At 40.8% G+C, this 12,834-nt stretch overlaps 1 long non-coding RNA gene across 1 annotated transcript; it reads right to left on the bottom strand.

Annotated features, from left to right (window-relative positions):
- Nucleotides 1-12,384: 12,384 nt before the first annotated feature.
- LOC117944029 lies at nt 12,385-12,590 on the bottom strand. The gene is made up of 2 exons (XR_004656482.1): nt 12,556-12,590; nt 12,385-12,464 (listed from the first exon to the last, which is right to left on the bottom strand). It is a non-coding gene; the product is annotated as an uncharacterized LOC117944029 (long non-coding RNA).
- Between the last annotated feature and the right edge of the window lie 244 nt (nt 12,591-12,834).

The raw sequence follows: 12,834 nt of genomic DNA, 5'->3' as shown, positions 1-12,834 counted from the left end.
GAGGAACACACACTGAGAGAGGAAGGGGAGACACGTGTGGTTGGCATAATACTGTTCAAAGAGGAAACAAGGGATCAAGGGAAAAGGCTACTGTTAGCAGACTGGTGGCCATTTTAAACAACCCTTTAACACACCACTGATGCTAAAATAATGTCGTTATTCATGCATACTTCTTAGTTGTATTCCCACTTTGACACCAATTTTTCACTGAAATTACTTCAGATAGACAACAAGAATTGCACTCACACATATCAAATACGTGGTGTGAGTGACCAATGTGGGTTAAACAATGGGGGGGGGGGGTTAAACTGGGACGTTCTAGTTCAGTGGGTTGCACTGTCCCCTGGCTGGGGGCCATCATGGGGTCTATGGTCTGTCCATGTTTATTTTCTTGTTGCAAAAGCAGTTTTTTATCTATTTTCTCAGACATGTAACCTCGTAACAAGATGGTTCGGGCATCTGGGAAGGATGGTGTCCCAGGCACGTCCAGCTGGGAGGAGGCCTCGGGAGAGACCCAGGACTAGGTGGAGGGATTATATCTCCATCCAGTCGGAGCTGGCTAATTGAGAAGTTTGGGGTCCCCTGCTGGTAGATGAAGATGGATGGATGGATGGATGGATGGATATGTGATCAAACTGGTGTTTCATTAGTTTTAAGACCAGTCATTTTTGTGCAAGTTAACTCTTAGTGTGTTCTCTGTATGCCGGTCCTGGTTTTCTCTGGGGGCTCTGGGTGTCTCCCACAGTCCAAAGTCATGATTTAAATAAAAATTCTCTAATTGTGTATACGTGTGAAAGGCTGTAGACCAGTGACGTACGGATGGATAGATGGATACTGTAGATAGATGGCTGGATGGATGGATGGATGGATGGATGGATGGATGGATGGATGGATGGATGGATGGACTAGGAAACACACTGACAGAACTGACAAGTTCCAGTTTAAATACTGACAACATACAAAGAGCTGATGAAAGGCTATTGTATGTGATTAAAAATCACAGCTGAAGCACATTCAGCACTTAGCTTCAGGTAGACACCCTTGCCCCTTACACCTCTCACACACACTCACACAAACACACACACACACACACACTTACCAGGAACACAGTGGCATATTCACTGAAATAACACATGGATACATTCGACACACGAAAGAACCGACATGCAGACAAAGGCACACTAATACACATGGAACATGTACACATTATGTGCTTATCATTATGTGGTTATTACTATATTACTCTGTGGTGCAGCGTTGGTCATACCATCCTGTGATTAAACCCAGAAGTAGCCAAAGTAGAAAAGCACACAGAGTGAGATACAGCACACCATTTCAGACAAAAGACACATGCAGGAACTCTTTAGAAACTGCAACTTATGATACACAGAAATGTGCATGTGAACAATTAGAAAACAACATTTGAATCCCTCTTTTCATAGGGGGGGTTATCTAGTGAGAGTGAAGACTCACATCAAGGTTCCTCTGGATATTTAGCAAGGGAAATGCAGTGTATGTTGGATGTCTCGGACTCTGCAGGCAGCAAGCTCCTGTCCAAGTCAACCTATTATTATCATATCGCCTGAGGTGGGAGTTTATCAGCTGATAGAGAACCTGCTGCAGGAGATATATCAGGGTTCAAATACTACCACTGCTTGCTTTCCAGATTTAATTCACCCTAAGGCACATTTCTCTGATGTTGCATCAGTAATTTCTTATTGATGTTATTTATTGCTTTTTCAGTGTAGGTAACTCTTTTAAGAATAGTCTTTTTTTGCCTTCCTCTGTAGCTAAACTTCCACTGTAAAGTTTACGTTTGTGTTCTTATATTTGTTTAAGCATTCTCCATTTTTTTAAGCAAGCGCTTCTATTCTCCTCCTTCTCCCCTACAAAGATAAATGGGATCCATTTCCTGTCATCTACAGTGGCCGACAGGGGCAAACGCCCTGCAACTTATAAAAATACATGCAAATAGAAAAAAACACAATCAAATTAGTAAAAACAACTTCCTTAATTTTACAACACATACCCAGCATTCAGCAAAGATGCTGCAAACACACACAACACAACCAAAAATATAAATGCGCTGAAAATATAAAAAATAATGCAAAAAGAAAAGCACACAAACCCCAAAAGGTGCAGGACTGTTCAGAATCTGGGACCATGTATTGCCTTACTGCACAAATTAGCGATTACGTGCTTCCTTTCTGATAGACATACTTCAACAAGAACACACAAAAAAAGCACAATTTTGCAAAACACCCAAGCCCGGGTTGTGGATTATTATAAAAGCCCTCCAAGGGATCCTTCATTTACACTGCAATACCTGAGTCACTTCCAGTTCTTCCCTCCTCAGAAGCGATTCATATAGCCAGGAAGTATTTATTCTACATTGTTCCAGAGCTTTGTATTAAAAATCCCCCGGAAACACCTGCGATTGCAGTTTTCAAAGCTTGCAGAGACTTTCACAAAACGGAAGAAGGTCATGTCGGCAGAAGGATAGTAGTTCACAGTGGAGGGGGTCATAAACAGTAGATTTTTCATACTTTATGGAATTAAAATATGAAGCTGGGGGGGGATGAAGGAAATAGCAAACAAGAGTGTATTTACAGCAGTGATTCTTAAAGGTCCCATGACATGGTGGTCTTTGGATGCTGCTACATAGACCTTAGTGGGCTGGGGGTGTGGCCTCGACCAACAGCCAATTTGCTCGTTTGAAAGCCATGATGTCTCTCTCTCATGGGTGGGCCACATTCTCTGGGCAGGCAAAACAGAGAAAGGGGAGACAACCTTGCCCCTTATGACCTCATAAGGAGCAATATTCCAGATCTAAGCTTTCATTTTGTCAAAGGCAGAGCAGGATACCCAGGGCTCGGTGTACACCTATCACCATTTCTAGCCACTGGGGGGCCATAGGCAGTCTGGGGGGATGCATATTAATGTTAAAAAGCCTCATAAAGTGACATGTTCACGCCATGGCACCTTTAAGGGCTGGACATGTTCCCTAAAATATAGCATATAGAAAATACTTTACTTAGCTACTCACTGCAGAATGTAACTAGTTATGCTACCAGTTACATTACTTTTGGATTACTCTGTAACATCAAATTCATGCCATGGGACCTTTAACCTTTTCTAAGCCTTCTGATAAATAGAGCTGGTACTCTATACCTGATTCAGACATTTGTTAGGTAATATTTGCATCCATTATTGCAACCTTAAATCATTTGTCTTTTAGTTTTTCCACTTCCATCCTTCCATCATGTTCCACAAACTGTCATAGGAGCGGAAGGAGGACCCAAATGCAGAGTGGCGGGTAGAATGTTCACAGAGGTTTATTCAACACAGTTCAAAAACACAGGAGCAAAAGGCAAGGACCAAGCCAAAGGGCAAACTAGACCAGGGAAGGCAGGAGTCCAAACAAAAGTCCAAACCAGACACAGGGAGGGCAGGGCACAGACAGGAAGAATATCTCCAGGGAAGACTCACGGGGAAACACAGGAATACTGGCAGGAAAACGAGGATAACGAACACTTGCACGAAAAACAACTAGAATGATCCAACAAGAGACAAAGGAAACACTGGGGTTAAATACAAAAGCTAACGAGGTAACAGGGAACAAGTGAGACATCAGGTGAATAACATTAGGACAATCAGACAGGCAAAAGTAAAGCCAGACAAGACCAGACAAGACAGGAAACCATACTACCAAAATAAAACAGGAAACAGACACAGGGGAACACAAGACAGGACCAACAACCCAATACTGGGGAGAAAACCGAGACAAAAACACAGAGAAGGCCAAATGGGAAAATAACCCCAAACAAAAACCCCAAACCACAACACAAACATTTAAAAAACTTGGTAGAAAACCCATTAGACATAGCAACTATTGTTTGCAGATTTAATACGTGCCTCTCTTCCCCACCAAGAAGGACCCAACACAGTCACAGTAGAAGAGACTCAGAGTTTCTGCAATCATTCCATTTCTGCCAGTCTGAGTCTTTCATCCCTCATACAAAATCATGACCCCCTTACACCCCAAGGCCCCGACTTATCCGCTGGTATGAGGGGCCAAAAACAGATGGAGATGAAGAGATGGAGAGAAAGATATGTGTTACTAAGACTCTATTTGATCCAAGCCATTCAAAGAGAAGTCTTGGAGGACAGCTCTGAGAAGTGTAAAGTGAGAGAGGGAGACTGCAGAAAGACAGCATGAGAAGCTGCAAAGGGCGAGGCAGAGTGTGTGTGTGTGTGTGTGTGTGTGTCCGTGGCTGTGTGTGTGTGTGTGTGCGTTTTGGAAAGAAACTGACTATCTGAAACAAACAGAAAGGGGGACGTGTGTGTGCTTGGCTGGATGCAACTGAAGAGAAGATGGAAAATCAGATGGAAAAAAAGAATAACTCTACGTGCAAGGATTGAAATGGTTAATCTGATGAATCTGTAGGTAATCTAGGGCCCAGTCACACGGAAACGCTTTTTGATATAAATGCACTTATTCTGCATCTTTTTGGCTGATCAGCCAAACGAATCCTGTAAACACACTGCCTGAAGATACACTTTTCTGAAACCTGGTCCCAGGGTGAAGAAATTAAAAAAACACTGCCCTTGTGTTGTGTTGTATACCTGCATTTCGACGATGTGATCGCCATGCCCCTCGACCTCTAGCAACAAGGTGGACTACATGCCTGTGTTCCTGCTGGAGAAGATAATGAGCCTAGAGGGTCACTAGGGCAGAATCTACTCTTCTAATCTACTGTTCTAATCGAATCTCTGTTAGGATACATCTTTGTTTGTTGGTGAATTTCTATAGCAAAAGTAGAACGTCATTTATAAATGGATCCGTTTGGAAGCAAATATTCTTGAAAGGATGCCAGGAAAAAAGACAGTTTTTTTACGTGTGGATCTGGTCTGAGTTTGACTAAACATATGGTAAGATATCCAGAAATGGATTTGTCTTGAGCCTTTCAACCACAAAGCAATTCAATGTGTTTCACATGATACATAAAGGCACAAAGATACACTAGATTTAAAAAAAACTCCAATTTAGAAGTGAATAGTAAACAATCCAAAAACACTAAATCCTCCATTTCCCATAAAGCAACTCCACAGCATCATTTACTAGACCTTCCCTCACTGGTTTATGCCCACGTCGACGAGTGGAGATCGTGTCACGGAAAAAGTTAACCCTTGTGTTGTCTTTCCGTTAACCAGCAACTTGTCCGTCCAGGTCAAAATTGTAAATGAATATTGTTTTGTGCTTTTCCAATGCTTTTGTTGCTTTTTCTATATCATTTTTTACTTTTTCCAGCCCTTGGCGCTTTTTTAAAAACCTTAATAATAGGTTTTACACTTATTCTTAAAATTCATGGTCAAACCTCATTTATATCAAATTATACATCATTTTTTAGTTAAAAAGGCAGAAATGATGAATTATTTGGACTAATAGGTCTCCTGATCTCAGATGGGTAGATATCAAAGTTTAGTTTGGATACTGTTTGAGACCGAGAGACTCGCCCACAAGAAAAACAGCATCTCTGATTCATAGTTTTATCATTCAACAACCATAAAACATAGAAACTCAACACAAGTTTTGGCTAAAGGCTAACGAGTTAGCGGATATGGAGGTCTCTTCCGGGCCCTTCTAGCCTCTACAGGGGATTTTCTATCCAGCCTGGAACTTCCAGCCTTTTTCGGGGTCGTTGAGCATTAAATCCAAACCATCATATCCAAGACTTATCCACTTTCTGTCCATAATTAATCGCGTTTTGGGTTATTTATGGCGCTAGATTGCTGATCCGTGTCCGCTCTTAGGGTATTTAGGGTAGTGAAGCCAATAGTATGCCAATAGTATGCCCATATATGGGAGACAACGTCATCCAGAGAGTATGGAAGCTGAAAGAGGACAATACTCCCAGTCAAACTGGGTAGTATGAGATCAAAGATGCTATAATGCACAAGATAGATATCTACCGTTTCATAGAGGATAAGGGCCTCACTGGTTTGAGATTTGGCATTTAATTATATTATATATTATATATTTGGGCCTTTTTTGAAGAAATGTAAATAGTATGTGCGTTATATGAGTTGTAATGTTTATTGTGTTTATTTTTTTCCATATAGGAGAACTGTTTTACACACATAAATGCTTGTGTAGCATTGCTGTGTGTGTAATATCAATAAACGTGACATTATTATGTTGATTATTGGCTTAGGTAAATGTCATGAGGGCAAAAGCGTCTGGACTTTCTTTGAAAAAAGGTATGTTCTCTGTCATCTGTATAAGTTATGATGATTATATTATTATGAATATTCTAATAACCCAGTTTGTCCTGAAAAAAAATGATGTTTATATCTTGAATGTTCATATCTTGAGGGTTGATATTTTACAAGCTTTTTTTTAAAATAAATCCAGACGGACAATGAACTGTAAAAATGGCCTTAGGGTTCAGAGGGTTAAACCATAAAAAAAAACAATCCAAATGCCATAAGTTTAATAAAAACACTCCAAAAAATTAATGAAAGTAATCAATAATGTCACCTGAAAAATGTATGGAATCATCCATGTTATTATTGGGCAATTTGTTCGAAAGAAATCTATATTTCTGATGTAAAACACTTTGAAACGGGTCCGTTTGACCCGAGGACAACACCAGGGTTAAATAAGAAACACCTAGGGAACGGGTGTGCTGCTTAAAAGGAGCAACGTTTCAGAATCTTTGTTCTGATCTTACCTAGTTGTCTTGGTGTCGTCGCTGCTAAATCAGTGGTTCTCAAACTTTTTCCCCACTTTGGACAGAGGGGACATTTCCAGCCCCCCCTGCCCCCGTCGCCCCAACACAATGCTAATGAAATACATAACAAGTTTAAAGTGTTCTAAGTTATTTAAGTAACAAGCAGTAGCAGTATCAGGGCTGTAGTACTTGAGTCCGGTCACAGGCTTAAGTCCGGAAGACCATTTTTCTATGGTCTTGGACCTGGCTCGGACTTGCTAGTATTTGGCCACTGGTCTTGCCAGATATGGCTTTTGGTCTTGACCGAGTCCGGGTGTCTTTATCATGTTGATAATAACATTGGAGGGAAAGTAAAACCCCATTATTTTCTTGATGCTGTCATGAAAAAGACCTTTTTTTCTGTCATGGACTCGGTCTTGTCTCGGACTCAAACCTCTTTGGACTCGGTCTTGACTCAGACTCGAACCTTTTTGGATTTGGTCTTGTCTTGGACTCAAACCTCTTTGGACTCGGTCTTGACTCAGACTCGAACCTTTTTGGATTCAGTCTGGTCTTGGACTCAAACCTCTTTGGACTCAGTCTAGACTTGGACTTAACTAGTCCTGGTCTTGGACTTGTCTTGGACTCAACTAAGGTGGTCTTGGCTACAGCACGGATCAGTATAGCAACAAGTTGTATCTAAATACAAACTATCTACATCAAATTAATAGCAAGTTCAAAAATAAAGAAAATGAAAGTGCAGCTGGGTCATAACTTGTGAAATTCAAAAATAGATTGCTTTGTCAAAATTTGTATCCAAGTTCTAGAACGTAAACTTAACTGTGAAGACCACTAAACTTAACTGTCGTGTGACCGATTGTCACGTGACCGATTGTCACGTGAGCGTCCGGTGTTCACTGTGACATTGTAGTGTATCTCACAAATTGTTGTGCATAAATTTTCATACGATATCATACAAACCCGTTCATGAGAACCTGTCGACCCCAGTTGCTATGCAGACTCGGTTCTACATTAGAACCACTACGAAGAAAAGCTCCCATCCCCTACATGTAAATAAAAATCATGAATTCCCCTCTTCTCATGCTTCAGTCCAACGCAAAACATCTTCCAAAATCATTTGTGAAAAGATCAATTACAGAGTTATAAAACAGTTTAATAAACATGAGGTTGCATGGAAGGCCCGGCTCATGGGGATGCAAAAAAAATTAAATTTCCCCACAAAAACCTTCAGTGATTGCACATCATCTAAAGGCTTTCTTTGTAGTATTCATTCACAGATACACTGACAGACTGGTAGGATATTTAATAGACAGATTAAATGAAAAATGAACCACTAGAATGCAGAATTAATGCACAAACACTGACTTGACAAACGGCATAGACAGATATGTATGTATCACCAAGAGCAAAATGGGACATTTAGGAGAGGACGGGGGGGGGGGGGGATCCAATCATTGCATGGATTGATTTTCCTGGAACCCAAGAGAAACAATTACAGGCCTGAGAGCAGCGTGGGGGGTGCGGTGTTAAAGGACGTTAAGAGAAACAGGGATGCGCTATCGATCCTGACTCATTCCCACACATTGGTAAACACTTTGCATTAAAAGGTGCTAAATTGCTCTTGCCTGCGGTGGAGCGATGCTTTGTGGGTAAATAATACTAGACACGACTATGTTGAGAGACTTACTGGTGGAACACACAGCTGATGGGACAATCACAAGTCTAAGTGGGCCGCTTTGCCATCGAGCTGAAGTAGGGAATGGGAAATGGATGAAGGGATGAAAGAAGCAATAGGTGCTGATATGGCATTAAATAATGATAACTTTATAAGTATAGCAATTGAAAAAAGTGTAATTGTAATGTGTGTGAAGTTAACTACACTAACTACTGTCATCAAAACCAAATTATATATGTTAATATTGGACTACTCTGCAAACCCCTGCCCCTGCATCACGTGTTAGCATCATAATGTCTGTGATGTTCAATGTCATGATATTTCATATTCCTTCTCTCTACGACATATTCATTGCAAATGACAACAGTATGGATAAGGTCAGGGGGTACTCTTGATTAACCCCTGTGTTGTCTTCCCGTCAAAGTTGAAAATCAACACTTTTGTTGACGCTTTTTATCAATGTTATCAACTTTTTCTTAAGTTTTTGTCTCTTTTTTCACGTTTTTTGACGTTTTGTCACTTCTTTAGACCTTCAACACAACGTGCCACTAACATATTAACTTTCATTTTACAGTTATTTTTGGAATGTATGGTCAATAAAGCTCATTTATAGGAAAGTATACCTAATGTTTGAGTTAGAAAAGCAGAAATTAGGAATAATTGAGACTAAAATTAAAGGAATGGATGTTGATGGATAATCACAGACTGGAATATGTCAACTTTTACTCAATACTATTTCAAAACACTTTAATTTGTTTTCAAATGTTATAAAAATTAAGAAGATGGCCCAAAATTAACAAAAGTAGAGATTTGTACTTGGCAAAGAGTGTTGTGTGGAATCAATCATGTTATTTTGGGGAATTAAAAAGAACGTTGATATGGGACAACATGGGGACAACATGAGGACAACATGAGGACAACCTGAGGACAACCTGAGGACAACATGAGGACCATATGAGGACAACATGAGGACAACATGAGGACAACATGAGGACCATATGAGGACAACATGAGGACCATATGAGGACAACATGAGGACAACATGAGGACAACATGAGGACAACATGAGGATGACATGAGGACAACATGAGGACCATATGAGGACAACATGAGGACAACATGAGGATGACATGAGGACAACATGAGGACCATATGAGGACAACATGAGGATGACATGAGGACAACATGAGGATGACAGGAGGACAACATGAGGAGGTGCATTAATGCAAAAAAGACAACATTGAACCAAGCTCTTTGTTAAGGCTACCTCATGGTTTGTAATTAGTTTATTGATTGCGTTGTGAACCCTTCATAAATTATGAATAACATTTTATAACTCAGTAGATTGAAAAAGGCAGCAGTCACCTGTTGCTTGCCAAATAGTGAGACCAGTGGTTACTTAGCTTACTTGCTTTACATCATACATACATGCAGTATATGTATATTTATATCCTGAACTTTGCACATCACTCCAATATTTATTGTACATATATATGGCATATCCTGCACTAATCTGCGCAGCCTCTTTTCTTATGTGTACGTGTTATTCATTTATATCATGTTTATGTACTGTATATGTTGTTTGTTATTTCCCATTAATATTTAACTATGTTTATATGGTTGCACCAAACCAAAGCAAATTCCTAAGTGCAAAATTTTTCGGATTCTGATTCTGGAGCTGAGCAGTACAGATCCATGTGAGCTCACTATTTGGCAAGCAGGTACAACATCATATTTATTAATAATATCAAGGGTTATTAACCTAATTAATAAACAATTTACAAACCATTCTCAAACCCTTTATGAGGTAGCCTTATTGTAGTTATGTATATGCATACTACTTATTAGTTGGTTTTGAAGTTATCCCGGTTTTTGTGTTTGAGAGGTTTCTATAAAATGTTATGGGGTTATAGAGCATTGTGCTTTTATAAGACTTTATCACCCATACCAAAAAGTTAAAATCTCCTGGGCAGTCATGAGTTATTAAAAATAAACACTTCTGGCTAGGCTTTGGAGACGACAGCGTGACACTGAAGTAGCATGTTAGCTTTGTAGAGAAGTGGAGCGGACCGTTTGTAACATGCTGATCAATGGCAGAGACGTGGACTGTGGACTGACATTTGTCCCCGTGCCTCGGGGTCTCCATTGACATCCATTCTAACTGCCGTGAATGGATGCGGTAAAACATTTTACAGCCACCTTTCACACCTAGAGGCATGGAGCATTTGAGACTCAGAAGACGGAGTGTCAGTAGAGTTTTCCTTTTATGTTGTATATCCACCTTTTCAGTGGATATCATTTTTGAAATTGCATTCATGACATAAAATGTCATGTGAGGATCCCAGCCTGAGTGTTTCCAAAACAGTTTGGCTGACCCAGTAGGTCGAATGGAACTGAAGGTCTGATGATCCAGTGTTTGTACCCGACATCATCCTTCTTGCATGTGGTTGGATATGTTGGCTTTTGCCTTTTGTGTGTATTTTTGTCATAATCCTCCATTTATCCCTCCTTCTTTCTGTTTGCCACTCTATCGCCACACTCGTACTATCTCCTTCATTTGCCTTTCTATACTTGCTGTCACTTTCTCTGGATGCGGTCAACGTCTCTCTCTCTCTCTCTCTCTCTCTCTCTGTGTGTGTGTGTGTGTGATCCTGTCAGTCTGCCCAGTCTCCAGTGACTGCACCAGTCTGTGTTATCGAAGCTCGCCTTCATTAAAAAAGAGACAAAGCGATGCCAAAACAGAGAGACGAGACGAACATGAAACAGGAGTCACAAAGGGAGGAAGAGGAGAACATGACTGCAGATGGAGAACGGAGAGACGGCAATTAAAAAAGACAGGAATAACCTTTACCCTTCGCTTCACTTCCATTCTCTCATTTCCTGTCGTCTCTCCTATACATCATGCCATTAACCCTTGTTGCTCTCGCCTGCCATCTTCCCCATCACCCTTTCCATTTGTCTTTCCATTTTTTTTGAGAGTTTGGAGGCCATTTTGGATTGGACACAACGCTAATGTACGCCTGAGCAACTTTAAATGGAACAAATGGAGCGCCATCTTGGAACAGCGTTTTTCTTAATACATCCGTGCTCATACCCCAATACACTCTTTTTTTCTCCTCTCATCCCCTCCGGCACCTCCATGCCCCCCCCCACCCCCCATCACCCTGTCAACCAATCAGAGGCAGTGAATCTAAAGCGCAGTCCTTACTCAGCCAATGACTGCAGGCGGGAGATTTGGACATGAGCTGGACTTCCCCAGAGCTGCACGCGACAACAAGTAGGTTCAAGGTAATGGGAGTTAACACACACACACACACACACACACAGACACACACACACACACACACACACACACACACACACACACGTTCACTGGCTGGCTTTTTGCCAAATCAAAGATCAAATTAGATCTGTGAGAGAAGAGCTGAGCTGAGGGAAGGGAATTAAGACAATGAGAGGGTAATTCTTTGAGGTTGGGAGTGTGTGTGATTATTTTTGGGGCATTTTTAGGCGTCGTTTGGACAGGACAGCTGAAGACAGTAATCCTTGTTAGTAATGATTTTAAGATGCCAGAATCTGTTTCACGTCAGAAGCCCATGGAGTCAAGTGTTTTCTAAAGAGCTCAGGGCATTTTCTTCAAGTTGAAAAAAAGTTCAACTTTTCTGAAAAAACAAAACGTCCACGTCAAGCGATTTTTTGACAGGCGACGAAAGACGAGTGGAGTGGCCGGACCTGTTGTTTCCATAACAACAAGAAAAAATTGAGTCAGAGCACAGCAAGTTACATGGTATGACTCTCTGTACAGGGGACTCGCTTTGTTTAACCTCTCTCTATCTCTCTCTCTCTCTCTCCCCCTCTCTTTCTGCTCTTTCTCTAGCTCCCTCCAACGCTTTGTTTTCTCTAATGTTAAAACCTCTCTCTCTCTCTCTCTGTTCTTTGTCTAGCTCTCTCCACCGCTTTGTTTTTAATCTAATGTTAACACCCCTCTCTCTCTCTCTCTCTTTCTGCGCTTTCTCTAGCTCCCTCCACCGCTTTGTTTTCTCTAATGTTAAAACCTCTCTCTAACTCTCTCTCTCTGTCTCTCTCTCTCTCTCTCTGTTCTTTCTCTAGCTCGCTCCACCGCTTTGTTTCATCTAATATTAGAACCAATCTCTCTCTCTCTCTCTGTTCTTTCTCTAGCTTGCTCAACCACTTTTTTTTATCTAACGTTAGCACCTCTCTCTCTCTCTCTCTCTCTCTCTCTCTCTCTCTCTCTCTCTCTCTCTGTTGCATCTCTAGCTCGCTCCACCACTTTGTTTTATCTAACGTCAGTAGATAGTACATTCTTTTCTTTCGCGGCCGTGGCATAAAACGCCCCAAAAGAATTTTTAAAAACAAAAACATTTATACATATGAATCTAACATTATACTGAATATGTCTTTCAT

The sequence above is a fragment of the Etheostoma cragini genome, chromosome 4 (assembly GCF_013103735.1).
Source record: "Etheostoma cragini isolate CJK2018 chromosome 4, CSU_Ecrag_1.0, whole genome shotgun sequence".
NCBI lineage: Eukaryota > Metazoa > Chordata > Actinopteri > Perciformes > Percidae > Etheostoma > Etheostoma cragini.
The sequence above is the reverse complement of the archived record's forward strand: the minus strand, read 5'-3'. Positions and strand labels throughout refer to the sequence as shown.